Below are 19,923 nucleotides of genomic sequence, written 5' to 3' on the forward strand. Positions count from 1 at the left end.
AAATTTTGATTTTTAAATTTTTTGGGGGGGGAATTTCATATAAAAAAATTTGAAAAATTGTCGCTCTTTTTTTGTTTAATAGTGCATGATCAAAAAATAGCACAGGTGATCAAATACCACCAAAAGAAAGCTCTGTTTGTGGGAAAAAATTCATTTGGGTACAGCATCGCACGACCGCGCAATTGTCCGTTAAAGTCACGCAGTGCCGAATAGCAAAATACCCCTTGGTCAGGAAGGGGGTAAAATCTTCCGGGGCTTAAGTGGTTAAGCGTCATTTCATTCTGCTGCCTCATTCCTCTGTCATCCTTTGCAGGTTTTCCTAACACCAAAAGAAAAAAGGTGATGAGAGGGATCTCCTGCACACAGACTGTGAATGACAGCTTCAGCTCTGTCCCTGTGTGCTGTGTAAAGGGAAGGGTGCTACTTCCCTCCAATCAGCTTTCACTAAGATATGCAGAGTGCACATTCAGCTCCCTGCCTCCTGCTTTCTGAATGCTCAGACAAGCCGTAAAAATGATGTACTTTGAACAGCTGTAGAGGACATAGGGCTGCAGATAACCAGGTACAACTTATGTAGAGCATTTGTTTCATCTCTGTTATCACCTGAGGTCAGTTACTTCACTGGGTATATATGTAAGAGTTTAGAACCACTTTAAACAAACCTCTTTCAACCAGTGTTAACTTTGGCAGCAAATTTTGAAATGCCATTTTAGTTTTAGTCGCATTTTAGTACAATTGTTTTAATTTCAGTCATATTTAGCCAACTAAAATCCCCAGTACATTTTAGTTGACTAAAATAGAATGGGTTTAGGTAAATTGTATTGCATTATTTAGGCATGTCTCTACAATTTCCAAACTCGTATACTCCTGGAGTAAAATAGGTTGAATATGTTGTTGTTCATGGTATAAAGGTTTGAACAAACTCACAACCGCAGATTTAGCTGCTCTGGACATGCTGAGGAGTAGGGTGACCACGTGTTCCGGATCGCCCGGGACAGTCCCGCATTTGGAGAGTCTGTCCCAGGTCCCGGTCACCCTCATTCCGGGACAATGCAGTGTCCCGGAATGATCTGAGCCCGTGAGCCGTCGTCCGCCGACCGTGAGAACACGTGCCGCACTGCCGCACTGCCGCTCCGCTCCCCCACCGAACCGGCAGAAAGGAAGAGGAAGTGCGCGGCAGCGCGAGCTGCATTCATACTAGTGCATCATCATCATGTGCTGGTCTGGACTGTACCATGTCCGGCCGCTGGATGAGAGGATGGCTGGCTGGGCTGTACCATGTTAGAGGGCGCTCAGTGCGGGCTGTACAATTCGAGCCAATACGAGAGCAGAGCAGTGAGCAGAGGAGTGTATTGTAAATGAATAGAATGTCTGCTGTGCTCTGTGTCACAACAGCGTGAGTGTCCAGTGTGTGTGGCTCGGAGCCACTGGTTCCTCCCCTGCCTTGCTGCACGCTGCGCAGTACGTGGCCGAGTGAGAGTCACGTCACGTGACGACGGTGACGTCAGCCGGACTCCGGAGCCGGGATCTGTCTGTGCGGTGCCGCCTCACCTCAGCCTGCTGCTGTAACTGAGTCACTGACTGTGACTGTCTGTAATCCAACCACGGCTGGCCGATATCAGCATTTAAGAGGAGGACAAAACCTGGACAAATGTAAGTTTAACTTTTTAATGGATGAGTGTCTGGGTGTGGGGCCTTAAAGATGTATTTGCACATTGTAAATCTCCTGTCTAAACTAATTGGCAAAAAAAAGTATAAGAAAATCATCTTTTTTTTTTTTTGAGTGGGGGATTAGAGGGGGTGGGGTGTTGCGGGGGGGGGGGGGTGTTGCGGGGGGGGGGGGGGTCCCTGAATGGCAGTTTAGAGATGTGGTCACCCTACTGAGGAGGCCAGTAATGCACCATGCTCAGTGGTGGTCTGAGGGGAGGCCTGTTATGCACAGTGCTCAGGGATGGTGGTCTGAGAGGCCTGTAAAGCACAGTGCTTTTGACAGTAGTCTGAGAGGCCTGTAATGCTGCAAAGAGGTCTGGACGGTACTCTGAGGAGGCATGCAATGCATAGTGCTCTGGGATTGTGGTCTGAGGAGGCCTGTAATGCACACACTGATTTATTATGGTCTCAGGTCTGAGGGGAGGCCTGTAATGCACACAGTGATTTATTATGGTCTCAGGTCTGAGGGGTGGCCTGTAATATACACACTCACAGTGCTCTGCTCTGGATGGTCGTGAGTCGAGAGTGGGACTCTCGTCTGGAGGCCTGTAATGCACACAGTGCTTTATTATGGTCTCAGGTCTGAGGGGAGGCCTGTAATGCTGCACAGTGCTCTGGATGGCGGTCTGAAGGGAGGACTGTAATGCACAGTGCTCTGGATGCCAGTGGTCAGAGAAGGCTTGTATTGCACACCATGCTCTGAACGGTGGTTTGAGGGGAGGCCTGTAATGTACACACTCACAGTGCTCTGCTCTGGATGGTCGTGAGTCGAGAGTGGCACTCTCGTCGGGAGGCCTGTAATGCACAGTGCTACTCTGGACGGTCGTCCGAGGAGGCCTGTAATGCTACACAGTGCTAACTGTTAAGCATGCTTTGGACCCGCTTACTTATTGGGAACGGAAGCACTTATGGGCTCTACACAGATGGAGCTTCATGGAAACCGGAAGTTCATCGGCCTAAATGTCCCTCCCTCACATTTCGTTTTCGTTTCTTAACGAAAACAGATTTGATTTTCGTCATAGTTTTTGTCAGTGGATGAAAATGTGGTGTAATTTTTGTTTAGTTTTCATCACTGTAAAAAGGCCACTGACGAACATTTTGACAAATGTTTTAGTCAACAAAATTTACAGTACACTGCTTTTTATATGTTAATTCTTTCTGGGCTATAGAACTGGAGGTCTGTCAATTATCTACATGCTTTGCACTACATGGCATCCCTCTTTCTAATTTCAGAAAGCGATTGGTGTACAAATACTGCATAAAAACAATTAATGAACACATAATTGAATTAATAGTGTTTTCTAACCACTTCCCGCCCGCCCTATAACAGATTGACGGCGGGAAAGTGGTTGTATAATCCTGACCGGACGTCATATGACGGCGGCAGGATAATACAGCTCTGCGCGCCCCCGGATGATGCCAGCCTGACACCCTGCATCTCCGATCTCGGTAAAGAGCCTCTGACGTAGGCTCTTTACCATGTGATTAGCCGTATCCAATCACGGCTGGTCACATAGTAAACAGGAACAGCCGTTGATTGGCTTTCCTTAGTTTGCGCCTGACAGGCACGAGTAAAGGAGCGCCGATCGGCGGCTCCCCTGACAGGGGGGGTGGGTCGGCACTGGTAATCAGATCATTGATTACCAGTGCAGACCCTTGGGGGGGATGCCACTAGAACTACCAGGGATGCCCACCTATGACCCCAGGGATGCCCACTATGGCCACCAGGGATGGCAATCAGGGCTCAGGGAGCCCCCCATTGCCCTCCCCATCAGTGCTGCCCGCCAGTGCCCTCCCTATCAGTGCTGCCCACAAGTGCCCATCATTGCCAGATTTCAGTGTCGCCCACCAGTGCCCATTATTGGCCACCAGTGCCGCCTATCAGTGCTCATTAGTGCCGATCAGTGCCGCCCGTCAGTGCCGATCAGTGCCGCCCATCAGTGCCCATCAGTGCTGCCTATCAGTGCCCATCAGTGCCACCTATCAGTGCCCGTCAGTGCCACCTATCAGTGCCCATCAATGCCGCCTATCAGTGCCTAGCAGTGCCGCCTATCAGTGCCCACCAACGCTGCATATCTGTGCTACCTATCAGTGCCACATATCAGTGCCTATCAGTGCCGCCTATCAGTGCCACCCCATCAGTGCCACCCCATCAGTGCCTCCTCATCAATGCCTGTCAGTGCAGTCTCATCAGTGCTCATCAGTGCAGGAAAAAACGTATTTATTTACAAAATTGTATAACAAACAAAAAAACTTTTTTTTTTTTTTTTAACTTTTCGGTCTTTTTTTATTTGTTTAGCAAAAAGGAAAAAACCCAGAGGTGATCAAATACCACCAAAAGAAAGCTCTATTTGTGGGGGGGGGGGGTGACATAAATTTGGTGTAGGTACAGTGTTGCATGACCGCGCAATTGTCATTCAAAATGCAACAGCGCTAAAAGGGGAAAATTGGCCTGGGCAGGAAGGGAGGAAAGTGCCCGGTATTGAAGTGGTTAAAGTAGCCCAAGGCACTTTTTATATTGACAAAGTGCAATTTTTGGGCAGCAGAGATGGAATGTATGCAATTTTATAGAACGTCTGTCTCCTAATCCATCTTTTATCCTCTACTTCCTTCTGGAATGTTATATATACAGTGCCTTGAAAAAGTATTCATACCGTTGTAATTTTCCACATTTTGTCATGTTATAACCAAAAACGTAAATGTATTTAATTGGGATTTTATGTGATAGACCAACACAAAGTGGCACATAATTGTGAAGTAGAAGGAAAATGATAAATGGTTTTTAATTTTTTTTTTACAAATAAATATCTGAAAAGTGTGGTGTACATTTGTATTCAGCCCCCCTGAGTCTACACTTTGTAGAACCACCTTTCACTGCAATTACAGCTGCAAGTCTATTGGGGATGTCTCTACCAGCTTTGCACATCTAGAGAGTGACATTCTTTGCAAACTAGTTCAAAGACTGTCAGATTGGATAGAGTGTCTGTGAATAGCAATTTTCAAGTCTTGCCACAGATTCTCAACTGGATTTAGCTCTGGGCTTTGACTAGGCCATTCTAACACATGAATCTGCTTTGATCTAAACCATTCCATTTTTAGCTCTGGCTGTATGTTTAGGGTCATTGTCCTGCTGAAAGGTGAACCTCTGCCTTACTCTCAGGTCTTTTGAAAAAGCTAACAGGTTTTCTTCTAAGTTTACCCTGTATTTGGTTTCATTCATCTTCCCATCAACTCTGACCAGCTTCCCTGTCCCTGCTTAATTTATATTGCAAAAATAAAAAACCCAAAGGTAATCAAATACCACCAAAATAAAGTTATATTTGTGTGAAAAAATTCTAAACATTTCATTTGCATAGTGTTCCATGACCACACAATTGCCAGTTAAACTAAAGCCCCGTACACACGCACAGATTGTTGGCCAACTGATCGGCCAACTTTTGTGCAGTGTTGTTTGTTGGTTGTAATGTGCTCTAGACTTGCACTGGACTTTTGTTGGCCAACAAAAACCAACTTCAGAAGTGATGTCATGTGCTGGTTTACTTTCCCTGTGTTTTTTCTTCTCTGAGCATGCCCAGTCTTGCTCATCTGATTTTTGTCTGCCGAAATCTGTACTGACTGAGGAACAATCGGCCGTTCTTTGTTCGCCAACAAAAATTTTATAGCATGCACACCAGAGTTTTTTTGGCCGAAAATTCGCAGTTGGTTGTCGGAAGCATCATACTAACAAGCCTACAATCGGCAGATCGGACGTTGGCTGACAATTTACGGCCAACAATCTGTGCGTGTGTACTGGGCTTTACACAGTGCTGAATAGCAGAAGGTCATGCCCTGGTCATGAAGAGGGTAAAACCTTCTGGAGGGCAAGTTGGTAAATAACCCCAATTAAAGTAGAACTAACACAAAACTTGTTTTATTTTGGATAAAATAAGGGAGGGTTGTAACCCCTGTCACTTTTTTTTTTTTTTACTTCTGGGTCCCTTTGGGGAGATTTCCCTTCACTTTTCGCTCCATAGCCAAAACAGGACATGAGAGGAAATCTCAAGAGAGGGAATCTCTTGTCACCAGAAGTAGAGTTCCCCCATTGGAAGATTTCCCCCGTATTCCTGTTCTGGTGACAACCAAAAATGTGGGACTTTCAGTTGTAACAGTTAACAGGATAAATAGAGAGGGTGGATCTCCATAACAGGGACACACACTAAAAAAAACCTGACAGAACCGTCTCCACTCCACAAAAAAAAAAAAAAGTTTTGCCTTTAGTTATACTTTGAAGTGTTACTAAACCCACAACAGTAAAATCAGTCTACATATGCAGTAAAGCATGCTTGTTATACTCACTGTGGAACCTAAAGGGTTAATCATAGTGTAAAAAGGCTGTTTGATCATGTATTCTCTTATCCTCCCATTCTTTATTGTCCCCAATCCATCTCAAGGTAGTACACAGCCTTGGAGTCACTCTGCACGGGATTCGTTTGGTGTGTATTGCTAGAGAGGTTTTTTTTTGGGAGAGTGCATGTGATCAGCACAGCGCCAATTAGTACTGTCCAAACAGAGGGTCAGGGTTCATGAAGCCTCATAGGATAGTCAGAGGAGAATGAAAACTCCTCCTACAAGCTTAAACCAGACACTGGTAGAAGTCACAAGACTGCTGAAAAAAGGTGTTTCAGTTTATATTTACTAAAATAATTGCATTTCCATGTTCTGTGTACTGGGGGAGACAAGATATAGTGAATGCAGGCTCCTGGGTTTAGTAACACTTTAACTACAGTTTTACCAAAATAGAAACCCTTGTTTTAGCTTGGAGTCAGTGGTAGTAGTAGAGGTGTAGTATTCATATCACTCATGTGTCTTTCCCTTTATATGATAACGAGACGGTAGCTGTTCCCACTCCACCACAAAACCAGAATAACCCGTATTCATGGTGCCTCTGCCCTCTTAGTTCAAACAGATCTTTGCATAACATATCACAGCCAAGACTGTATAAAGCTGTCAAATACGTATTTCCTTTTTCTGGTATGGTGCAACTCTGCTAGAATATTAAAACAAAACTCCATCCAAAAAGATTAAAAAAATGAATAGTCCATTAAAGGGAACATCAGAAAACCAGCCTTTGCTGTCATATTCACTTGTAATCCAAAGATTTCCCCAGCAGTACATTTTTCTTTCACTAGATGTCCTCAGTGTGATAGGCAGCAACATTTAACCCACTTTCTCTGATCTCAGGTCATCCTGGACCCATCCCCAACCTGTGACTGGACAGTAAAAGGAGAAGCAGCGCAGTTTATTTCTGTGGCTATCTTTTTGAGGGTCACTTACTGCTCATTGTATAGATTTATTCATCCTGTTTCCGGAGACACACCTGAATAATGGCATCTTTTGCTATAAGCCTGGCACCTTGTGCCTTAAACCTAATGCTAGAGTGTGTGGGGCAGCACTGGATCTGTTATATGCAGGATTATGTTTTTACCTGTGCCGCTCACTCTTACCATTATCCGCTTACCCTGTAGGTAAAAATCACTCAGGTGGATTTACCACCACCTAACACCAATAAACGTAAATAAAACTGTAGCGGACCCCCAGAACCCCCTAGGGCCTAGTGATGACCTTCAGAGGCAGAGAGGGGCTACATACCTCCTGTGGGTGTGGATTGTCAGGCATGGTGGGTAGTGATGCAGGTAAAATAAATGCTGGGCGCCAGTCACTTTTATGCTGAAGTAAAGGAATAGTTTATTTCTTCTCAACAGGACAAGAATAAACTGGGGGAGAGAGGGGTAGGGTCCAGGACACCCTTTAAGAACAGTCTATTAGGCAGACTCCTATTGCAAAAGACAGGTACTCAGACAGCAGTACAGGATAGCAGACCTTGAGAATTATTAGGTATCCATGAGCTTCAGATTGATCTGGGAGACATCTTCTCTCCACTAGACACAATCCCTTTTTGGTGGTCTGTACTGTCTGGACAGCTGTCCTCTATAAGATACAAGCAGGTTACTCACACAGGTTACTGGATGTCTGTGGATGATCTTTCCCTTGTGGGTCGCTGGCTCTCCTCAGCAGAATCCCAGGTATCTGACCAGGCCTCAGGCTTCAGGCCTAGTCAGCAGCAACAGCAGCACACACCCTCCCCCAAGGGGGGTCCGGGCGGGAAGAGACCGATCATTGGACCTCCCATCCTTTAAATAAGATCCCCCACAATGCCGTAGTGACACTGTGATTGGCTGAGGGACACATGGACATTAACAGTTTGTTTAACTGTAATTCTCACTCTAGTGCCAGAGGCTACAGTGCCACCTACTGACGGAAGGGAGAAACACAGTCAAACCAGATAGAGAAGGGAAGTCCAATTAACCACAGAATAATTACAGCCAAGCTAGTTAAGGCTCAGCAAACTAAATTTAACAGCAACCTTGCATAAAGACAAGGGTGCTACAAAACTAACACCAATAAACTCCCAGCATCAGAAGAGAAAAGTCACATGAAAACCTTGCACTGTTTGAATCCAATCCATGGAAAAATCTGCAAAAAATAGGGGATAAGACATGGACTCAACCACAGCATTCCCCAATCAAAACAATGGAGGCAGGATACCCCCACCACCATTCCAAAGAAGGATGAAGTATGTTGCTAGAAAGGTGATGGCAGAAGAACACCAAACCAATGCCGTGGAATGCTGTACTGTCCTGTGAGGGAAACTTGAAGTCAAAACACCAAACAAATTTGACAAGAATTATTTAAGATAACTCTCCAAGCAAACCATCAGAACTGGTCTTGACCACCATCAATTTATAAATGTGTGACCTGCTTCAGCACCCTTGCTGCTCACCTGACCTTGCCTCATTGGACTAACATCTGTTTCCCATTATAGACAGAGACTTTATAAATTCGGTGGGAGCCTATTTCAACAACTTTTGTACAGTATTTACATCTTTTTTTTTCTCTTTTTTTTTTTTTTAAAGAAAAAAAAGAACTCCCAAAAGCACATCTGGAAAAACAGATATGTGAGTTTTTAACCACTTCCGCACTGCTCACTAGAGCTCTACTGCGGCAAAGTGGCTCGATAACGTAGACCTACGTCGCCAGACGTTCCCCTCTCTCGGTGGCGCGCGCGCCGCTGGAGGCTCGCTCCCGCTGTATTCAGTCACAGCGGGAGTCGGGCCAGGGGAGGAGCAGCGGCGATCGAGTCTGGAGATCCGCCCGCTTGTGTAAACAAATCGGGCGGATCTCCTAAGTGACAGACAGTGACAGGTTGCAGGGTTCAGCATAGCTGAACCTGCGATCTGTCCCTGTGTCACTCAGTCACCTCCCCCACACATGTCAGTAAGCACCAGGCATACATTAACCCCTCCCTCTCCAATAAAATTAACCCCTTCCCTGCCAGTGTCATTTTTACAGTAACAGTGCATATGTATAGCACTGATTACTGTAGTAATGTCACTGGTACCCCCAAAAGTGTCAAAAATGTCAGTCAAGGGTCCGATCTGTCCGCCGCAATGTCGCAGTCCGGCAAAAAAAAATCGCAGATCGCCGCCATTACTCGTTAAAAAAAAAACACCAAAAACGACAGAAATCTTTCCCTTAGTTAGTAAACGCAATAACTTTTGCGCAAACCAATCAAAATACGCTTATTGCGATTTTTTTTACCAAAAATATGTAGCAGAAAACAAATTGGCCTAAAATGATAAAAAAAATTGATTTTTACATTTTTTTGGGGGGGAATTTCATATAAAAAAATGTGAAAAATGTTGTTATTTTTTCAAAATTGTCGCTCTTTTTTGTTTATAGCGCAAAAAGTAAAAATCGCACAGGTGATCAAATACCACCAAAAGAAAGCTCTATTTGTGGGAAAAAAATTACATAAATTTTGTTTGGCTACGTTGCATGACCGCACAATTGTCAGTTAAAGTCGCACAGTGCCGAATCGCAAAAAGTGGCCCAGACGTAAGACAGCAAAATCCTCCGGTGGTAAAGTGGTTAAGGAGACCATGTAGAAAAACAGCCATATTTCTCCAGGCCCATCTCTTCAAAATGAAGCTAATGGCCTACCCCTGCACCTGGCAAACATTGCAGCTGCTCAGATCAATTTAAAACTAGAAAATGGAAAGGTGTGTGCCAGCAAAGCAATACACTGAACACTACAACAATTCTGTAGCTAGTGCAAAAACTCTAACAAAGGTTTTTGTTGCATACATTTGCAAATACAAGTGGAAGCCACGCTGCCACATCATGATACCTCTGTGAACTGTGGTCCCTAACTCTAAACTTTCTGGGTCCCCACTATGGTTCATACATAGCTATGAATAAATTAAGAGCAGGCTTACCTGGAGGCAGCCCTTTCCTCCCTAAAGTTACAGCAGCACACCAGAACCTCTGGCTCGCTCAAGGCAGATGAAGATTTCCAATGTAGAGCCATTGTACATGGCCAGAAAGCAAGGCTTGGTTCCAGGCACATAGGGAAAAAAGTATTACCATTGCTCAATAGTTTCTTCTGGAAGCTCCAGATACCAAGCAGCAGCCATCTCTCATAAAAAAAAACTTTAATTAAATGCATGCAAATAAAGCACACATGACAATCTATGAAAAATATACAGAGCAACAAGCTGGGACATTTATGGGAGGATGAATAATAATGAAATGGTGACCAAGAGCCAACTAACTGTCATTTGAAACAATAGTCTTCCGTGTTCCTGTAATAGTGCAATATTCTCCTCCCTGGCTTTAACTCAACCAATGAAAATGACAATTAAAGCTTGACTTACAATAGATACACAGTCAGGTACTTCTGAGACCTAATACCCCTCTCATGGACAACACAATGCTCCCTCACCTAACTACTATTCCTGATCCAGCTGTTTGGCAGAAAGTGGGCATTCAAACCCTAAATCATATCTTTCAGACAGGTGACCTCTGTACCTTTGACTCATTAAAAGAGGAATACGACCTCTCCAACTGGTATTTCTTTGGATATCTTCAACATAGGGCCAAATTCCCTCAAACGCCTGTACCTCAACAGTATCTCTTAGAACCTATGTTTAGAGCATCTTATCTGAACAGATCCCTCTTCTCGGTCTTTGCTCACCTTATAGCATACCATAGCCATATAACCTTCTTTGTTCCAGAAGTGGAAGAATGATATATCTGCCCTTTAAGAGGAGGAGTGGTAAGATGTGACAGCTCAATACACTAAACTCAACATACACTAAACATAGGATAAACTACACACCTCAGAGGCTATATCGTATCAACTGAGCCCTCTTTTCACTTTGCAACAAATGTAAAGGTGCCACCGGCACCTTTTATTACTTAGTGTAAAGTTGCCACCAGGTTTTTGATTACTGGAATCAAATACCAATCACACTGTCCAAGGCACCTAATCTTCCTTATACATGAGATCCTCTTGTACTATTGCTGCATATTTACGACAGTCTAACCATTCAAAAACATGCTAAATTACTGATAAATTTAATAATAATATTTTTTTTTATGCGTCCCACTACGCAAGAAGAGAAATTCTTAATTGGAAACTCTCTTCGCCACCATCATATAATGACTGATGCCTGGCTGTCAGATCCGTGTTTCCCATGTACTAGTTGGCATATATGAGCCTGCCTGAGCAAATATGACAAAATCTGGTCCGCATGGATAGATTCCTCTGGAACACCCTCTCTAGTGAAAAAAGTGCAGCAGAGAGGCTGGGTTGTCCTTAAAGCAGAGCTCCACCCAAAAGGGGAAGTTCAGCTTTAAGCACTCCTTTCCCCCAAATATGCCACATTTGGCATGTCATGATGTCATTTTGGGGGGGGGGGGGTAAGAGGCGACAGGTACCTAGTTTTGACAGGTACCTGTTCCCACTTCCACTTGAGCCGCCTAGGTGGCTCAAACGGAAGTTCTGAAATCTTCTGGGACACATCAGAGGTCCCAGAAGACTGCCCGACTGATGGGGAGGAAGCCGCAAGCTGTCACAGCCAGGTGCCCACACTTGCAATGCCAGCGTCGCGGAGAGGAGAAGGAGAGAAGCGAGGCTTTGGGCGGCCGCATCGGTGGACCATGGGACAGGTAAGTGTGTGTTTTTGTAGCTGCTGACTTTTAATAAACACAAAAATGACTGGCTTCTGGTCAGTTTCCATCATTGTACCATTGATTGTATTCTTCCCCACTGCCCTGCAGTGTGGTATGCCAGCTGCAGGGCGTAGGATAAGAAGTGCCTGTCTTGTGTGGTGAAAACAGCAAAATGGATCAAAGGTACGGAGCTACCGAATTTGAACACAGCATATGCCAACCGATTAAAAAAGCGGGCAAAAGCTATTAGTAGACCCATCCATCCAGGTTGCAGTGTTTGTCCTGTTACAAGGTCTCAGGTGTGTTGCTCTACATAAAGATGGCCTAGACTATAAGAAGATTGCCAAGACCCTGAAACTGAGCTGCAGCATGGTGGCCAAGTGGTTTAACAGGACAGGGTCCACTCAGAACAGGCTTCGCCTTGGTTGACCAAAGGAGTTGAATGCATGTGCTCAGCGACATATCCAGAGGTTGTCTGTGGGAAATAGACGTATGAGTGCTGCCAGCATTGCTGCAGAGGTTGAAGGGGTGGGAGGTCAGCCTGTCAGTGCTCAGACCAAACCCTGCACACTGCATCAAATTGGTCTGCATGGCTGCTGTCCTAGAAGGAAGCCTCTCCTAAAGATGATGCACAGGAAAGCCTGCAAACAGTTTGCTGAAGACAAGCAGACTAAGGACATGGATTACTGGAACCACGTCCTGTGGTCTGATGAGACAAAGACAAACTTATTTGGTTCAGATGGTGTCAACTGTGTGTTGCGGCAACAAGGTGAGGAGTACAAAGACAAGTGTGTCTTGCCTATAGTCAAGCATGGTGGTGGGAATGTCATGGTCTGGGGCTGCATGAGTGCTGTTGGCACTGGGGAGCTACAGTTCATTGAGGGAACCATGAATGCCAACATGTACTGTGACATACTGAAGCAGAGCATGATCCCCTTCCTTTGGAGACTGGGCCGCAGGGCAGTATTCCAACATAACGACCCCAAACACACCTCCAAGACGACCACTGCCTTGCTAAAGAAGCTGAGGATAAAGGTGATGGACTGGCCAAGCATGTCTCCAGACCTAAACCCTATTGAGCATCTGTGGGGCATCCTCAAATGGAAGGTGGAGGAGTGCAAGGTCTCTAACATCCACTGTGATGTCATCATGGAGGAGTGGAAGCGGACTCCAGTGGCAACCTGTGAAGCTCTGGTGAACTCCATACCCAAGAGGGTTAAGGCAGTGCTGGAAAATAATGGTGGCCACACAATATATTGACACTTTGGGCCCGATTTGGACATTTTCACTTAGCGGTTTACTCACTTTTGTTGCCAGCAGGTTAGACATGAATGGCTGTGTGTTGAGTTATTTTGAGGGGACAGCAAATTTGCACTGTTATACAAGATGTACATTCACTACTCTACATTGTAGCAAAGCGTCATTTCACTTCAGTGTTGTAACATAAAAAGATATAATAAAATAATTATAGAAATGTGAGGGGTGTACTCACTTTTGTGAGATACTGTGTATATATATATATATATATATATATATATATATATATATATATAGCGCCCCCCTGGGTCTACTGAAGGCAGGGAGTAACCTCCAGAGGCAGGGAGTGCGCTAACATTTACCCCAGAGCTGATTCCGTGGCTATAATGGGGAGTTTTAGGCAAACATTGGGCACCAGTCACTTTTGATCTTTTCAAAGCTTTATTGCAGAACTTGGAAGAAGGTAGTAGGAGTAGGAGAGAGGGTTAGGGGTCTCTGATACCAGTAGCAGATCACTTACAGACTCCTTGAATCCAGAAAAAGTACAGCTTCACAGTACCAGAACCTTTAAGCTGACCCGGCAATACTGCAAACACCTTGTCATTATGTAGAACAAGATCCAGCTTCACAGTGTCAGAACCTTTAACCCGACCCGGCAAAACTATAAGCACATTTTGGATGTAGGTGCATCCTTCAAACGAGTCAACAGGCCCCCTGAGAGATCAGCCTTCATCCTGGCTCTCTCCTGCAAGAGCTCCTTCCCTGGGTCTTAATTTGGCTTGGCTTCTTCTATGCCGGGCAAGACTAGTATGATTAGTAGGCCACAGACAGGCTTCTGGGCCTGCTTGCAGAGTTTAATTCAGCAGCATGTCCCTAGGCCAGGAGGGCCTGAGGCAAGAGAGCGAGCACATGGCCCAGCCCAAATATATATCCTCTCCCAGAATGCACTAGAGGGCAAGAACCTCCTATTGGGCTGGCTGGAAGAAAAATAAACATTCATAACTCAACCTAGTTGTACTATCTCATACTGGCCTGTGGTACCAGTGGCACCTGCTGGCGACAGTGAGAAATGTACAATCTAATTGAGATTAAGAAAAGACCAGATAAACTGTACAATCAATCTGAGCTGTTTACAGCACAGCCAAAACTAACTTTACATTATAGCCCCAGTTTAGGACCAGGGGGCTACATAAAATAAGCACAGATATTCTTTACAGTGACAACAAATACAAAAAAGAGCAAAGTCCAATGTGCAAAGGAAGAAGTCCTCCTTTTCTGTGTTCATATGCTCTTATACCTGTGATAAGCCTCACCAGTAAGTGGAATGTTCAATCGTGAAGCCACTACCTTTTATGGGGAGAGTACATCCTTATCCGCTAAATATGACCCCCTAAAGCAAGGGACCTTACATAAAACCTTATGAATGTATTTTAACCTTTTCTCTGGTAGGGCCCACCGAGCAGAATCTTTCTCTGATGCTGTAGTATGTGTGGAGGCATGTACTAAGCGTCTGTGACTTTCGCTCCTGTGGGATTGTTCAAGAGATGCACTTTGCTTCTGCCTACCAGAGAAAAGGTTAAAAAACATTCAAACAATTTTATGTAAGGTTTCTTGCTTTGAATTATGTGGTTGCCCATCGTCCACCAAGTGCCTGGGCCTCCTCTGTTATGGAGCTTTTTTATAGATTCTCACAGCTGGTTGGGTAGACCTCGAGTACTGCAGAGTTTATATCTTCATTTGTGGCTTAACTAATCTACTGCGTAAAGTGCAGAGTCTGATCAGCCGCAAGCCAGGCTTTACATTATTGGAGTATTTCTTTTTATATTCTCACGAGAAATTGTTAGATATAACCTTTTGGGGCTAAACAAAGTACAGGCAGACAGTCTGTTGTTTCACTGAACGCTGCTTTTCTTTCGGAGCAGGAACTACTCTTTTTATTACCCTTTTTGAGGCATAGACAAAACGTGAACTCACAAATGTAACACTGCCATCTAGTGGTCATACAATGTAATAGGCACACAGCAATGACATACAGTGGTTGTTGCTGATTAAATACAAACCTTGTATGCTAACACCCCCACTCAACAACTACTATCTATGTCAATCCCATTTCTGATCTAAGATCCACAAATCTGGTTCTAGCTAGTGGCTTTGTCAAAGCATCAGCAATCATTTTTTCCGACTCACAATACACAAGTACAATCACTTTCTGATCAACTAAGTCATGAATGTAATGATGTCTGACATCGATGTGCTTGGTTCTTCCATTAATTTTCTCACTTGTTGCAAGCTTAATGCAAGCCTGATTATCCTCAAATAAGACGGTAGGTTCTGATGTTGCTTCTCCAAGATCCTTGAGTAATTGCTGTAACCACACAACTTCTTGACTGGCATAAGCTGCAGATATGTATTCAGCTTCTGTAGAGGACAATGCCACTGACATCTGTTTCTTGCTGGACCATGATATAGGACTGTCTCCCAATTTTAATAAGTAACCACTTGTGGATTTGCGTGTGCTGTGATCACCTGCCCAATCGGAGTCCACATATCCCACGAGGTTTAAACCACCACTTGCTCATAGTTTCAAATTTAAGTCTTTTGTCTGTTTCAGATATCTCATAACTCTTTTGATCGCATTCCAGTCTCTTTGACGTGATTTATCAACTCGCCTGCAAAGAAGAGACATGCTGGCTGCAATGTCTGGACGTGTAGTGGTTGCAATGTAGAGAAGTGCCCCCACTGCTTGTCTGTATTGTTCATTGGATGTGAGAAGATCATCTTCTCCTTCTAACTTTGGATAGACTGTATCCATAGGTGTGCTTGCTCCTTTCGCCTCTGTCATGTTGAATTGCTGAAGAATAGATTCAATTTTTGCACTCTGATTCAACAGGAAACTTCCATCTTTCTCACGCTGGATGTCAATTCCAAGATAATATGTCACTTCACCTAGGTCTTTAGTTTCAAAGTGCTTGTTGAGTACTCCTGTTAACTTTGCAATTTCATTGTCGTTTTTGTGAGCAATGATCAGGTCATCTACATAAATTAGCAGATACATCCACTCAGTGTCTACTTGTTTAGCATACAGGCACGGATCAGCTTTGCTTCTTGTAAATCCTTCATTTAGTAGAACTTGATTAATCTTCAGGTTCCATGCTCGAGCTGATTGTTTAAGGCCATAAAGAGATTTATTCAACTTGCAGAAAAGATGCTCTTGTCCCTTTTTCAAATATCCTTCTGGCTGTGACATGTAAATTTCTTCTTCAATATCACCATTAAGAAAAGCTGTCTTAATATCGTGATGTTTCACAATCATTGTACGCATGGCAGCCACTGTCATTAGTGTTCTGAAAGTACTTTGTTTAGCAACTGGAGCAAAAGTAGCATCATAGTCCTCACCGAACTTCTGTCAGTAACCTTTAGCAACCAGCCTTGCCTTGTACCGACAGACTTTCCCTTCAGAGTTACATTTGGTTTTAAAAACCCATTTACATCCTATGGCATGTTTACCTTGAGGTAGCTCTGAAAGTGTCCATGTCTGGAGATCTTTGAGTGATGTCATTTCTTCATCAGCGGCTTTATACCATACTTGTTTCTCATGCATTGGCAGTTTCTGCATCTCTTTCCATTAACCTGGTTCAGTTTGAACAGCTCTGCGAGCTATGTAAGATAAACGTTCAGCTGGAACACCTTTATTGATTCTGGTTGATTTTCTGACTGAAGGTATTTCTGGTTCAGTTTCAGGTTTTGATTCTTCTGCAGTTATTTCTATTTCTGTATCACTTTCCTTATTTTCTTGAGTGACTGATGTTGATTCTTTCTCAGTTTGAAAAGTTTGAGTCTGTTGTTCAAACTTTGAGCACACAGAACTTTCATCAATAATCACACTTCTGCTGACTGTTACTTTGTTCGTGTCTTGATGTAAAATCCTGTATCCTTTTTGAGATTCACTGTACCCCACAAGCACACCTTCTTTTGCACATGCATCCCATTTTGTACGTTTTTCTTTTGGAATGTGTACATAGGCTTTACTTCCAAAAACTCTGATGTGTCTTAAATCTGGTTTCCTTTTGTTCCACAGTTCATATGGAGTTTTTGTTGTTGCTTTTCCTGGCAAACGATTTTGAAGATAACATGCAGTTGTGATAGCTTCTCCCCAGTATGTAGTTGGCATATCAGCATCAAATAGCATGCTCCTCCCACTTTCACACAGTGTGCGGTTCATTCTCTCTGCAACTCCATTTTGCTCTGGGTTATATGGAACTGTTGTCTGGAACATTATTCCATGCTTCCTGAGAATGGCTTGTGTTTTACCACTTGTATATTCTGAGCCATTATCTGTTCGTAGTACTCTGGGCATTCCGCCAAAAATATTATTTACTTGAGCGAGATACTCTTCTAATTTCTCTGGCACTTCATCTTTATTGTGAAGTAGAAATACTGTGGTATACCTGGAGTAATCATCAATGAAGGTCAGGAAGTATTTTTTCTTTCCTGGAGTCATAGTTTTCATTGGACCACAAAGATCTGAATGTATTAAGTCCAGAGGTTTTTGGGATTTGCTGTTGGTCTGCTTGGGAAAAGGTGTCCTTGCCATTTTTCCTTTAATACAGCTGGTACAAATCATTATGTGATCACATGGATTAATCTTAATACCACTTGCATAGTTATTCTCAACTATTTTCTTTATTGTATCAGAATTTCTGTGCCCCAATCGTCTGTGCCAAGTGGGGATGCAGTTTGAATGTTTATCCTCTTTGGCTATTTTAACCATTTCACTGCAGTTCAGCTGATACAGTTCATCTATGATTTTAGCCTTTGCAAGCAAGCAATCCCCTTTTGTTATGATACAACTGTCACCCTGAAATGTGACTACATTGCCTTGGTTAGTGAGTTTCTTTACTGACAAAAGGTTGCTTTCAAGATCTGGCACATACAGGACATTCTTTATATGGATCTTTTTAGTGATATCTGGAGAGATAGGACAGTATAGAAAGCCATCTCCTATTCCCACTGATTTCATAAATTGTCCATTAGCTGTAGTTATCCCTTCTGTTTTGCTTTCATCAAGCTGAGTGAAGAAACTTCGGTCATTTGTCATGTGACTTGTAGCACCTGAGTCCACACACCATGCTTGCACAGAGGTGACACCATTTTTGGATCTGAATGCATACTCCTTCGTTTCTATGACATTCTTAGCTTGTTGCAATGCACTTTGTTTTTGCATTCTAGCTTTCCAGATTCTACAATCTGCTTTTAGGTGTCCTGGTTTCTTGCACATAAAGAATTCCCGCTTTTCTAGCTGCACGTTACTGTGTTTATTTTTTAATTTTGTCTTTAAAGCTGTCTCTGAACACACACTCACATTACTCATGCTTTCAGTTTTGCGCTTGTATTCATCCACAAGCTTGCCTTTAACATATTCCAGTGTCAGATCATCATCTGGACGTGCATCTAGTGCTGTGACAAGTGTCTCATAACTTTCAGGAAGTCCACTTAATAACAGCGCTGCAACATGGAAATCTTTTATCTCTTCTCCAATCCCTCTCAGTCTCTCCACCATCTCTAAGGTCTGTCTTATATAGTCCTGCATGTCCTGGTCTTTCTGTAGCTTAGTTTGATAGAGCTTTCTGATTAAATACAGTTTATTGCTGAGATTAACTCTTTCATGTGCTTTCTGTAACTCTTCCCACATGTCTTTAGCAGTCTGACAGTTACATATATGTATGATTTGATCATCATCTATGCACAGGGAGATTGTGCTCTGTGCTTTCTGATCTCTGTCTAACCACTCCTCTGTGGGCTGTGCAGGTCTTGATTCATTTATACATTTCCACGTACCTTCTCTTATAAGCAGCATTTTCATCTTGAATTTCCAAGATTGGTAGTTCTGATTTGTCAGATTTGCAATGGAGAACTTTGCTGAGGGGATTGCAGCAGCCATTTCTGCTGTTTGTCTTTCTGTTGCTGTCTCCTGTACTCACTTGCTTTAGCTCACTGTATCTGGCTATATCCAGGGGTAATCTGTATTATATCCTGGGCTTCTGTAACATGTCCTGGGCCCATAACCTGTTAGATATAACCTTTTGGGGCTAAACAAAGTACAGGCAGACAGTCTGTTGTTTCACTGAACGCTGCTTTTCTTTCGGAGCAGGAACTACTCTTTTTCTTACCCTTTTTGAGGCATTGACAAAATGTGAATTTACAAATGTAACACTGCCATCTAGTGGTCATACAATGTAATAGGCACACAGCAATGACATACAGTGGTTGTTGGTGATTAAATACAAACCTTGTATGCTAACAGAAATATCTTATGGGGTGATGCCCGACTGAGAACCATTTACAAACATCTGCCAGAGGGGGAGTCTGAAGAGTTGCTCTATGGTGATCTAAGGGTGTATGCCCAATTTAAAGCTCTGTTGACTTCTCTTTAATTAGGGGATCATAGTTAGCTGGTAATTGTGTACTTTGCCCATAAAAAGTGGTGACTTCACGACTGAACATTCCTCTTAGGCTTCTTTCACACGGGCGTTCCTTTTTTTTTTGCCCGATCAGTTCCTTTTTTTTTTTTTGTAACGGACACGGATGACACTTGTGTCATCCGGTCCGTATGTCCGTTTTTCATCCCATCCGTTTGCGGATGAAAAACTGACATAATGTATCTCTATGTAAATACGGATGTCAGCGGATGACACCACTGACATCCGTTTTTGCGTCCGTTCCGTTTTTTGAAAGGAAGAAAAAAATAGGGTTCTCCTCCGTTCAAAAAAACTGAACTGAACTGACGAAAAACAGATGTCAGCGGATGATCATCCACTGACATCCGTATTTACATAGAGATACATTATGTCAGTTTTTCATCCGCAAACGGATGGGATGAAAAACGGACATACGGAACGCCCG

Source organism: Pelophylax lessonae (genome assembly GCF_965119305.1).
Source record: "Pelophylax lessonae genome assembly, chromosome: 1".
In the NCBI taxonomy this organism is placed as follows: domain Eukaryota; kingdom Metazoa; phylum Chordata; class Amphibia; order Anura; family Ranidae; genus Pelophylax; species Pelophylax lessonae.